Source organism: Bubalus kerabau, chromosome 16, assembly GCF_029407905.1.
Source record: "Bubalus kerabau isolate K-KA32 ecotype Philippines breed swamp buffalo chromosome 16, PCC_UOA_SB_1v2, whole genome shotgun sequence".
Taxonomy (NCBI): Eukaryota; Metazoa; Chordata; class Mammalia; order Artiodactyla; family Bovidae; genus Bubalus; species Bubalus kerabau.
Genome location: NC_073639.1, coordinates 60,405,251 through 60,418,406, shown reverse-complemented (window position 1 = coordinate 60,418,406; position 13,156 = coordinate 60,405,251). Strand labels below are relative to the sequence as shown.

Sequence of the window (13,156 nt, the reverse complement as noted above, 5' to 3'; positions counted from 1 at the left end):
CAGGGAAAACTTCCTGAAGGAGGAAGTTACCTTGAAAAAAATGAATTTTTATTGGCCATCCTAAGCTATGAAGGGTGAAGGGGTAAAGTGAAAGTCGCTCAGTCGTGTCCAACTCTTTGTGACCCATGAACTATACAGTCCACGGAATTCTCTAGGCCAGAATACTGGAGTAGGTGGCCTTTCCCTTCTCCAAAGATCCTAAGCTATAGACATGACCAATGGAATACTTGACTTGCCACATTATAGCTGTGAAAATACCCTTGCCTTGAATTTCTACATAATGAGAGGGATTGTGGTGAGGAAATATAGTCAGGGTTGCTCCATTAAAGGGAGGTCTGGACAGAATACATATCCTGGAGTAGGTAAATAACAGGGATCTCAGAGACAGGAAGGAACTGATTAAGGGGACCAGCAGCTAAAAAGGTAAACACAGGTGAAGAAATTCTATGCCCCATACCCAAAGGAGAGGAACGACTTGTATTATCTTTTTTTCATGCCAGGATGGGTAGGCATTACATCATCCCCATTTATTCCCTCAAGTGAGAATGTGCAACATGGCTTGGATATACTCCCACCAGAACCTGCTCCCTTTTTCCTATTCTAATTTCCTTAATCAAAGCAAAGGACAAGGACAGCGATTTTTCCTTTGACACTGATTGAAAAATGATGATGTTCTGTGATTGAAGGCACTGGGCTTGTTCAGCTTCAAGGAAGCAGTCAATACAGACATGAAGACACAAGCATTGTGAGCAAGCATTTCAAAAAACAATATGCGAAAGAGAAGTTTGTTCTCTGTGGTTGCCCAGATTTGAAGTTGGATTAGGATAGATGGAAATTCCAAATTAAGAAAGAATATGCTAGTAATTCTTGATGTCATCCATTAATCCAGTCATTGAGTCATTCGACAACCATCCACTAGGAGCCCACTGGTGCCAGGGATGGTCCTAGGTACTTGGTGAATCAAACAGAAATGGTTCTTCTCTTTATGGTTGGCCTGAATCCATCTTGTTAAAACTTAGGCTGTTTTGAAGTTGAAGTAGTTTAAATCCCTTGTCAGTGCGAGAAAATGTGCATAGTCACCAACTGACCCTTCTCCTACACCCCCATTTCTTCCTGCAGTGATAACATATGCTTTCATTGTAATGAAAGTTGCTGAATATGCCAAAAACACATCATTCAAACCATTTCTCCTCCAGGGAGTGGGAGCCTTGGATTAAACGCAGAGACGACACGGTCAGGGATACAGTAAGCGGGCTGTACAAGGTAAATAAGTCAGGAACACATTCTGATGTAAGGGGATATTTCTCAGCAAGGATGAGCTCTCAGATAATGGCCCATCCCTCAGGGGCCCACACAGCTGTCCCAAGGCATTTCTGGGGTCTGAGAGACAAAATCCATCAGCCATTCAGTACAAAGCTGGGGAGCATTTCAACTTTCTAATAGGGTCATTAGCTGGGTAACAGATGAAACTGAACAGTAACAGAAGGTCAGAGGTAACTGAAACAGGAGAGAAAAATACATGGTGAGTCTACACATTCTTTGAGAACACACATTTTCCTCAAAATTCCCTTGACCGCCCAGCTCATGAAATGTCAGAAGCCAAGGGATTTGTAAAGAACAATTCAAAGAACCACAGGATGAGAAAGAATCTATCCACAAGGGAGGGATGACAAATTTTCAGAAACCAGCAAGCTAATCCAGAGGAGCTGTTGATAATATCACAAGGCACTTACAAATGCATTCACAGTGATTCTGTAAACCCAGGAAATCAGGCAGAATGATTTGTGAGAAATAAGGATCTGTGTTCTGAGCTGAAAGTTTAATTCTGGCTTAGGAATTTGTTCCACCTATGACTTGTATTAATTTAACCTTGCTTTTCTGATCATTAAAAAAATATATATTTCCATTGCAGAAAGTAAGTACAGAAAGAAAATAAAAATCACTCCAAATATCCCACAATTTTAAAAAAATATTAACTTTTTATTGATAGCCTACAAGTCTTTTTCACATACATTTGTGTACACCTCTTTCTATTCCAAAACTAAAATCATATATCCATAGTTTTAAGAACTGTTGTTCTCACTTAATAATATGTTATGAAATTTTCATGAGTTTTCCCCCATATTGAAAACTATTTTTGTGAATACTATTTTTTAATGTCTATGCTACATGAGTACCTTAGGTTGAGACATATAAAATTAGTGATATTTGACCTTTTTTAACCTATAAAAATGGCAATTTTGTATGGTTCACCTGTATTATAATTGATTTCTCCAGTCTGATATTCATTGACATTTAGACTGTTCCCAGATGTTCTCAATTATAGAAATTTTGCGGTGAACTTCTTTGAGTTCAGCTCATTGCACATCCATGATTATTTTCTTATAGTAAATCCTTATGCACTTGTTATGTATTGCAAACACATGCAAACTTAGCAGCTTAAACAACACTTTTTTTTTTTTTTTAGTTCACAGTTTCTATGGAAACTATGTCTTCCATGGAAGCTGGGTCTTCCTCAGGGTCTTTCTCCCAAGTCTGCAATCTAGGTGTAAGTCAGAGCTGAGGTCTCATTCAAAGACTTGACTGGGGCAGAATCTCCTTCCAAGTTCATTTAGGTGTTCCTGGGAAGGATTCAATTCCTTATTAGTTGTTGACCTGAGACCTCCCTCAGATCCTCGCCATGGGTGTTTGTCCATAGTATTGCTCGCAGCATTTCAGCCATCTTGAAGAAAGCCACCAAGAGGAGGAGTCTGCTTGTCAGATGGAAGTTACGATCTTACATAACTCAGTTACAGTCACAACAGTCCATCACTCTTGCCATATTTGATCTATTTAGAAGCAAGTCACAGGTCTGTTTTGCAGGTTGGATTCCCTGGGAAGCAGGATCTGAGCTGGAGATTAGATCCAGAGGATGTATGAGAGTGACCTTGGGGTCAAGTGACACCTGTGGAAAGGAAGGGAAGCCAACAGGAAGGCAAGGAAACAGAGAGGAAGTTGCATCTGTTGGTCTGCCAAGAAGTCTCAGTGGGGACCTCAGCTGATCCCATAGAGAGCTCTGAAGCAGGGAGGACCCCTCAGAGTTGTCTGGAATTGGGGGCAAGAGGATGAACCTTTATCCCCCACATCAATAATGAATGTAGGCTGCCTTAGGGAGATGAAGAGCTTTGTACTCTGCAGTGGAGACAATCCCTGATGCTGGCAGCTGAGTGCTGTCTGCCGAAAGGACTTCCAGGGCCTTGGAGAATACACCCTTCATTCTTTATGGGGCATCTGGGCAGGGCATCTCAACCGCTGCCATGGTTCAAGAATTTCTATGTTTGGGATTTTGTTTTTCACAAATTACCCACCTCTGTTCAAGAACCTTGCTTATTCTTCAGAAAGCAAAACATCTAATGCATACATATTACTTAAACTTACTAATTTTTACCCACTTAGTTTTGAGGTGTGCTAACATATTCTAATAAAATTGTGATTTGGCCATTAGATCTCTGTGGCTTATTTACTACTCATTATAAATTTGTACCCTGACATACCATCAGTCTTACCCCCTATACCCCATTCCCTTGTAACCACCATTTTTATTTCTTTTTTTAAAAAACAGGTTTGACTTTTTAAGATTACACATATAAGTGATATCATACAGTACTTGTCTTTCTCAGTCTTACTTGTCTCACTTAGCTCACCCATGACATTGGTTCAAGGCTCACCCATGTCATTATAAATGGCATGATAGTCTCCTTTCTAGTGGCTGAATAATATTCTATTGTGTATATATACTTTGTTCCCTCATCCACTGATGAAATTTCAGGTCATTTCGATAGCTTGGCTATTGTGAATAATGCTGTAATACACACAGGTGTGCACATATCTTGCTAAAATCCTGTTTTCATTTTCTTTGGGTATATACCCAGAGGTAGAATTGCTGGATTGAATAGTAGATCTATTTTTTTTTTTATTTTAGGAAACTCCATATTGTTTTCCATAGTAATTGGACTAATTCAGACTCCTACTAGCAATATATAATGTTTCCCTTTTCACCTTATCCTTGCCAGCACATGTGGTCTCTTGTTGATGATAGCCATTCTAACAGGTGGGAGGTGATGTCTCGTTGTGGCTTTAGTTTCTATCTCCCTGATGATTAGTGATGAACATCTTTTAATATGCCTGTTGGCAATTTTGATATCCTCTTTGGTTTTGGTTTTTGTTTTTTTTTCAAGTTTATGTTATTGAAGTGAAGTGATTTATAATGTATTAATTTATTCCATTTAGCAAAGCAGTTCAGTTATACATTTATATACATTCTTTTCATATTCTTTTCCTTTATGGCTTATCATAGGATATTGAATGTAGTTCCCTGTGCTATAATATAAGAATTTGTTGTTTGTCCTTTTTATATAATAGTTTGTATCTGCTAACCCCAAACTCCTAATCTCTCCTCCTCCATCCCCCTCCTGCTTGGAAACCACAAGTCTGTTCTCTATGTCTGTGAGTCTGTTTCATAAAGTTCATTTGTGTCATATTTTAGATTCCACATATAAGTGATATCTGGAGGAAGAAATGGCAGTGCACTCCAGTATTCTTGCCTGGAGAATCCCATGGACAGTGGAGCCTGGTGGGTTACAGTTCATGGGGTCTCAAAGAGTTGGACACAACTGAGCAACTAACACACATAAGTGATATCATGTAGTATTTGTCTTTTTCTGACTTACTTCACTTAGTATGATAATCTCTAGGACCATCCATGTTGCTACAAATAGCATTATTTCATTCTTTTTATGGCTGAGTAGTATTCCATTGTATATATGTACCACATCTTTTCTTTGATGTCTTCTTTGGATCAGCAACGTTTTCTTCATTGTATCTTGATTCTCTTGCAGCTCCTTCTCTTCTACAGTATTGGATGTTGTGGATCTATCCTTTGTGTCTTTTTGTTTTCCTTTTCACTTACCTATTTCTGAATTAGGGGAGTTTTCTTGAGCTTATCTTTATTTTTGGTCCTTCATAATATGCATCTACTATTTTAATGCCTCTATTGTGATTTTACTTTTAACCCAGCCAATGTTTTTCATTTCCACTGCATTTTCCAGATTTCTTAGGTACCCCTCTATGATTATCTCTTCTAGCTACATAGATGCAACACCCTCTTTCATCTTATCAAGATAATTTCTAAACTTTTCTCCTTGTAGTAGGTTTATATTATTGAGTCTTCTTTGTCATCATTTTCTAAACTTGGAGTCTTTCCACATGGCCAAACATTATTCTCTGTTTGTTCAGGCTTATAGAGGGAGATATATGCTTATCGTAAATTGGAAGCTTGTATGGGTTCTAAGAGATATTTAGTAGATCTTTTATTGGATATATCAGGCCAGATGAAGGGAAAACAGAAATGTTCAGATTTATTGTTATTTTCCTTTTCCTTTTCATAGATTCAGCTGTTTGGAGAGATAAGAGAGGTAGCCAGGGCCAAAGATATCTCTGGTGAGGTGCTTTGCCTGTGTGAAAGATTTTCTCATTTGTGGGAAAGCCAGAAGTGGTCAGTGAGATGCCAGCAGAGCCCTGCCTTTTTTCACTCTCCAAGTATGAATCAGCACTACTTCATGTGGCTACAGGCTCCACTTCAATTTCCAAAGGTACTGGTGGCTTCCAAAGTTATCCCTTTATGATTTGTGGCCCATCCTGCCTTCCAGCAGGTGTTTGTAGGGTCTGGCAAGGCTGTCTTCCTTTTGCCTCCAGACCCGATATTCTGAGCACACAATGGCCTGTGGCTGAGCCTGGGCCTTCTTCATGCATTTCCTGTCAACCCTACACCTTGCTGATGTTCTTCAATTTTCATCTGACTTGAGAGGTGTGCAGTTCCCCAGCTTCTAGCATAAACAGAATGTCTCATGGTTGAATAAAGGAAGAGCACAGTTTGTAGTGCTGTGCTCTCTGTGTTTGTAGCCCATCGGTCATCTCAATGGCAGTGTGGGGACCACAAGTAGAGGGAGATGGATAACACTTTTGGGGAGTTCTTGATTGCCAGCTTGATTCTGAATAGCGCTCAAGCGAATAATTGTCCAACTTTAAAGGAGAAGGAAAGAGGTGAAGAAGCAGTTGAGTACAGAAAGGCAAGGAAGATAGGAGAGGGGGAAAAAACACAGGACAGAAAGGAGAATGAAGCTACACAATGGTCTGTGCTGCCCATTTGTGCCTTATGATAACCTCCCACTGCTGTGGCCAACTATGTCTGGGGTTCCTAGGCGGGTCCCAGATCTTCCAGTGATATCTGAGGAACACATTGATGCTACAGATGCTGTTCTGGGTGAGCGCTTTTCACTTCTGCTACCCACTCTTCTAGGGAGAGAGGGCACCCCAAAATTTTTGGAATCTCATTCTCAAAAGGTCTGAGAAATGAGTATGGTGGATAGCCAAGGGAAGGCAGATATCCTGACCCACTGCTGGTGAAAACAAGAAGTGACTCTACCTCTTTTTCTTGGGAAGCTCACTGGTTTGGCATTTCTTGGTCAACGGGGAGTGGGAGGCAGAGGGGAAAGGGAGAGAGGGAAGGAGAAGGGTAAGGAGACACACATACATACACACAGAGACAGAGGTCTTGGAATGAAATCCACTCAGACTGCAAAAGGCCATACCTGATGAGGGGAAATGTACCCTGAGAGTTCAGGATTGTTATCAGAAAATAGATTTCTCCATCCCAAATGCAAAACAGAAAGTAGGGGTCTTGTGGGTAGGGTTGGAGGGGAGACATGCAACTAAGGAGAGAGACAGGGCACCACTAACTCCTCAGAATGAAAATTGGGTTTCTGTTGAATGTTTTATAGATGTCTGTTTGCCTCCCCATCACATTACAGTCTGGGTGAAAAGTTATCCCAGGCCCACCAGGGAAAACCGAGGTGCATGAACCAAGATTTTGTTGCCACAGACCACAATAGTTATCACACAGAATTTTTCCATGGGTCAACATGGGCTGATTTATTTGTATATGTGCCCTGTGGGTATCTATTAGGCCTTCCACACTGTGATCATCACAGGGACAGCTGGTTTATATACGTGTTATCCAGGCACATGGTAAAGCCCTATAACACATTCACTAAAGAGAAGGAGAAGGAAGGCATGAAAATGTATTTGGGCTGCTTCTGAACCTTCAAGACCAGTGTCCAGGGCTGGCGATTGTGACACCTGGGTTCCCATTCTGGTTCCATCCATTGTGGGATATGTAAACTTGGGCAATAGCATCCTCTGGCTGCATTTCAGTTTCCTCAACTGTAAAATAAGGGTAGTCCTATTCTGTGCTGATCCAGCAGGTCAATGAAGTATGATTGTGGCTGAAATACTGTAGGAATGACTAGCTTGGGCAAGTGTTAATAATAGTATTATAAGTATTTACTTATTCATTCAACAAACATTTATTGACCAGCTACTATGAGTCATTCACTTTGATGGGTGTTGGGGACTCAGCTATGACCAAGGTGAGCCCTACCACTGTCTCTACTACTCTACTCATAGTCCAGTGACTGAGCAGGTAACTAACCTTTCTCCCAAGCCTTGCTTATATCTTAGCTTCTTTATTCTTGAAATTCAAAACATTTACTAAGATTTCTAGGTGTTTGTTTTTTTCTCATTCTTTTTTCCTGGAGTTTGCTGAGTATATTTGATTTGCTAGCAGAAGTTGTTCTTCAACGTAGTGAAGTTTTCTTCATTATTTCAGCATGCTCTGTTGTCTCCCATTCCCGAATTCATGCTCTGCATTTCTTCTTTTATCCTCTTCATATGTACATCTTCCTGGAATGCCAGGTAGGGAATGATGTCCCCAGGATTTGCTAATGGGAACTTTTGCTTCCCAGTTAGAATTAGTTTATTATGAGCTCTCCTTGGAAAGCCATTACAATTCTCCCTCACCTTCTATGAAGATAGAAGCCAAGAGGGTGAATAGGAGGAGCTGAACTGGCTTCTCAATACCCAGCTGTCTTCTTGATAACGAGCCTCAGTGACTGAGAGCAGTCTCATCTGCCTCCGTCCTCCATCCCAACACTCCAGATATAAGAGCACCGAACAAGACCCTGAAGCAGTTAAGGAAGTCAGGGGTGGAACTTGGCTCAAACACAGCAGGCTAGCAGTTCTCGCCACCAACCAGCACCACAGTCGCTCCTTGCTCTGCTGCTCACTCCCCGCAGAACACAGCGGGGAAGACCACAGAACACGATCAGCAATGCAGTGGCCAGGGGTGACGTACGGCACAGCGCCGGGAAGGCTTGTTTATATTTTGGCCTAGGCAAAGGGCATGCCCTTGAGAGCACCTGGGAGTGTCTCTAGGTGGACCTGGCTGGAGGAGTTTCTGAGTGATGAGATTATGGGTAACTTCATTTTTTTTCACGTTTCAAATGTCCTATAATTTTCATGTTTTATGGCTGGTATGACTGTTTACATGTATTAGCTTATTTGATTGTCATAATAATCCTTGTTCTATGAGAGGATTTCATTTTACCTCCATCATTCAGAGGAGGAAACTAAGACACAGAGGGGTAAAACTATTTGCATAAGAGCAAATAAGTACAGAGCTTGGATTCGAATCCAGTTCTGTCTGGGTCTAATGAGGTGACCTGGGTTACAACCACAAATCTAAGTCTTTGTGACTTTGTTGGAGCCCCTTAAGGTGTCTACACCTCAGTTTCCCCATCTGTCAAGTGAGGAAATGTCCCCTGACTCATCTAACAGAGATATTATAAAGATCCAGTGAAATGGTAGATGTGAAAGTACTCTCCTAACCTTATGTGAGTTATTTTCATGTAATTTCTATAATATCAATGACATTTCAATTCAAGGATAAAGTAATGGACCATACAATTTCAAAAGTCAGCCCTGATATGGAGCCCATGAACTTAAAAAAAATTTTTTTTTCTAGTGGGTGAAAAAGGAAAGATGCTTTCTGCTTGTTCTCTATTGAATCAAATTCATTCACAAGTTTAAGTGCCAGCAATTGGACATTTCTAAGCTGCACTCAGGACAGGAAGGTAATAAGGTGCAGTCTGTCCCCAGACTAAAATCTCTGTTTTATTCAGCTTTTGTAAGATGCCTTTGTGTTTTTAGGGAGGTCTGAGGTGCCATGTGTACAAATGGAGCCCAACCAATGCCTCATTTGGTTCCTGATTGAAAATCATCTAGTATTGAGACTTCCATCTGCAAAATGGAAATAAGGGGACAGAGGTGACTGGATGCTCCGGATGGTGGTCCAAGGGTGAAGAGCATTCTCAGTGAGAGGAGAGAGAGTGAATTAATGGCCATCAAAACAAGCTGAGCTCGGGACTTCCTGGGAGGTCCCTGGAGGGACCCTGGAGTTCAAAACAAGCTGAGCTTGGGACTTCCTGGGAGGTCCCTGGAGGGACCCTGGAGTTTAAGACTTTGCCTTCCAGTGCTGGAGGTGTGGGTTCCATCCCTGGTCAGGGAGCTAAGACCCCACATGCCTCATAGCCAAAAAACCAAAATATAAACAGAAGCAATATGGAAACAAACTCAATAAAGACTTTTAAAATGGTCCACATCCAAAAAAAAAAAAAAAAAGACTGAAAAAAATGAGCTGTGCTCTCTCTGCTCAGCTTGGTTTGACTCTTCTCAGGGGTCTTGCTTCAAGGCAGGGAGGCAGGGCCAAATGGTCTCTCCAGGATCTTCAGCTCTAGGAATCATTGGCTTCATCTGCCAGCATTGGCCATCAAAGACTTCAGAAGCTGGGAATGACCTTGGAAATCGCTTGACCCAATACCTTAATTTGACAGATGACAAGAGCTCAGAGGGATTCCGGGACTTTTGCAGAAGAGCCAGTGAGCAGCAAAGCTGAAAACTAGAACTCAAGTTTCTTGACTTGCATTTCAGCTCTGTTTTCATCTGACCAACTGCCTAGAATGCATTTGGAATCCCAGGTTAGGGAAGCAGGTTATGCAGTGGGGTGGGTGGGCAAAGCAGGCAGAGCTGGTAAGAGAGGGAAGGGGAAAGTGTTTGAAAATGAAGAAAGAAAAAAAGGATTGAGAAGGAAGGGGAGAGATGGGGCAGGAACAAGAGAAGGCAGCAGGAGAGAGAAACAGGATTTGCAGTAAGTATGAGGGATGTTATGGAAATTACTTTTTGAACGGCATTTAATTGGTTTATTAGTGTAATTCAGTCGCAGTTTGATTTGATTCAAACCTCTGATGTGTGTGATCCAGCACCCACCAAGGACACTGCCAGACTTTGCAGACAGCAACAAATAGCAGGCCCAAGAGGATGGGGTGGCGGTGGGTGATGGAGGATGAGAAAGAGAGGGAGAGGCAGGAGGATCAGGAGAGAGAATGCATGGAGGAGAGGGAGGAAGGGTAGGAAGAAGAAAGGAGAAGGGAGAGGGAGGTGGAGAGGAGAGATGGAGGAGAGTGATAAGACCTGAAGAAAGAGAGGAGACAGAAAGGAAATAAAGGACCAGAGGGAAGACTGGAGATGGGGGGTAGTGAGAGAGGAGTGGGAGGGGAAGCAAGGGGCGGGGAGAGGCTGAGGGGAGAGCAGAGATAAAGGGAAAAAATAAACATGGCAAATGGGAGGCCAGGGAGACCTGGGAGGCCCAGGAAGTCAGAAGGCGATTGGGGATAGATGCTCAGACAAGGAGAGGCAAACAAAAAGGATGACTAGGAGAGAGAGGACAAGGGGGAGAAGAAAATTATCTAGGGGAGCAAGGTTACAAACACACATACCTACCCCCCACCCTCCGCCACACACACACACACACGCACACAGAACTGTGTCCTGGACATCTCCTGATGCCCCTGAGGACTCATGAGCTAGACACATTCTGACACAGGGGTGCCACCAAGGGCCTGCTACCCTCTGGGTTGTTTTGTTTTTCAGTCCACTGCAGAGGAAACACTTCTAGGTCACTGGTGCCACCTCAGTGTGCATGACAGGGGTCAGAGCATAGCTGGGCAGCTCCTTCTGGACACCACACTACCCTCCCACCCCACCCCAACTCCTCTGCCAGGAGATGAGGAGATTGGGGTCAGAGAGACATAATGGTAGCATCTCAGAGCTGCAAACACCAGAGCCTTTCACAGATGGGGAGATGGGGGCTCCAGGAGGAGAACAGAGTCAGAAGCAGAGTTTCCAAGGCTACTTATCCCTCCTCCCAGATCAGGGCTGGAGACTTCATCACAGGCTGTCAAAATAGTGTTGTGTGGTGGTTGTGGGCACAGGCTTTGGAACCAAACAGACTCAGTCCTGCAGACTTGGCCAAGACCATTCATGGCTCTGAGCTGCACTTTCTACAAGATATGGATCAGGGTCATTCTGATCTCATATCATAAGGGTGCTGTGAGAGACCACAGACATAAGAATATATGAAAAGTTATCTAGAAAAGGCTTGGCACATAATGAGTGCTTGATGTATTGTGATTTTTTATTATTAATAAAAAGAAGACACTGAGATAACTCACCACAGTTGGGAAGCTTCTCCTTAGGATTTGCTAAGGGCATTAGAGCATTGTGGTTATGATATCAGTTCACTTCAGTTCAGTCGCTCAGTCATGTCCAGCTCTTTGCAACCCCAGGGACTGCAGCACGCCAGGCTTCCTTATCCATCACCAACTCCTGGAGCTTACTCAAACTCATGTCCATTGAGTCAGTGATGCCATCCAACCATCTCATCCTCTGCCATCCCCTTCTCCTCCCGCCTTCAATCTTTCCCAGCATCAGGATCTTTTCTAATGAGTCAGTTCTTTGCATCAGATGGCCGAAGTATTGAGTTTAAACTTCAACATCAGTCCTTCCAATGAATATTCAAGACCGATTTCCTTTAGGATTGACTGGTTGAATCTCCTTGCAATCCAAGAGACTCTCAAGAGTCTTCTCCCACACCACAGTTCAAAAGCATCAATTCTTTGGTGCTCAGTTTTCTTTATGGTCCAACTCTCACATCCATATGTGATTACTGCAAAAACCATAGCTTTGACTAGAAGGACCTTTGTCATCAAAGTAATGTCTCTGCTTTTTAACCTGCTGTCTAGGTTGGTCATAGCTTTTCTTCCAAGGAGCAAGCCTCTTTTAATTTCATGGCTGCAGTCATCATCTGCAGTGATTTTGGAGCCCAAAAAGATTAAGTCTGTCACTCTTTCCATTGTTTCCCCATCTATTTTCCATGAAGTGATGGGACTGGATGCCATGATCTTAGTTTTCTGAATGTTGAGTTTTAAGTCAGCTTTTTCACTCTCCTTTTTAACTTTCATCAAGAGGCTCGTTAGTTCTTCTTTGCTTTCTGCCATAAGGGTGGTGTCATCTGCATTTCTGAGGTTGTTGATATTTTTCCTGGCAATCTTGAATCCAGCTTGTGCTTCATCCAGCCTGGCATTTCACATGATATACTCTGCATATAAGTTAGATAAACAGGGTGACAATATACAGACTTGACATAATCCTTTCCCAATTTGGAACTAGTCTGTTGCTCCGTGTCCATTTCTAACTGTTGCTTCTTGACCTGCATACAGACTTCTCAGGAGGCAGGTCAGATGGTCTGGTATTCCCATCTTGTGAAGAATTTTCCACAGTTTGTTGTGATCTACACAGTCAAAGGCTTTGGCGTAGTCAATAAAGCAGAGGTGGGTGTTTTTCTGGAACTCTCGTGCTTTTTTGATGATCCAGTGGATGTTGACAATTTGATCTCTGGTTCCTTTGCCTTTTCTAAATCCAGCTTGAATATCTGGGAGTTCACAGTTTATGTCCTGATGAAGCCTGGCTTGGAGAATTTTGAGCATTACCTTGCTAGCGTATGAGATGAGTGCAATTGTGCAGTCAATTAGACATTCTTTGGCATTTCCTTTTCTGGGATTGGAATGAAAACTGACCTTTTCTAGTCCTGTGACCACTGCTGAGTTTTCCAAATTTGCTGGCATACTGAGTGCAGCACTTTAACAGCATCATCTTTTTGAATTTGAAATAGCTTAGCTGGAATTCCATCACCTCCACTCACTTTGTTCATAGTGATGCTTCCTGAGGCCCACTTGACTTCACATTCCAGGATATCTGGCTCTAGGTGAGTGATTACACCATCATGATTATTTGGGTCATGAAGATCTTTTTTGTACAATTCTTCTGTGTATTCTTGCCACCTCTTCTTAATATCTTCTGCTTCTGTTAGGTTCATACCATTTCT

At 42.3% G+C, this 13,156-nt stretch overlaps 1 protein-coding gene across 1 annotated transcript in view; it reads left to right on the top strand.

The window, feature by feature from the left end:
* Positions 1–13,156, top strand: part of SRRM4 (serine/arginine repetitive matrix 4) — a 170,234-nt gene that overhangs the window by 53,671 nt on the left and 103,407 nt on the right. The gene's annotated exons all lie outside the window — the stretch shown is intronic.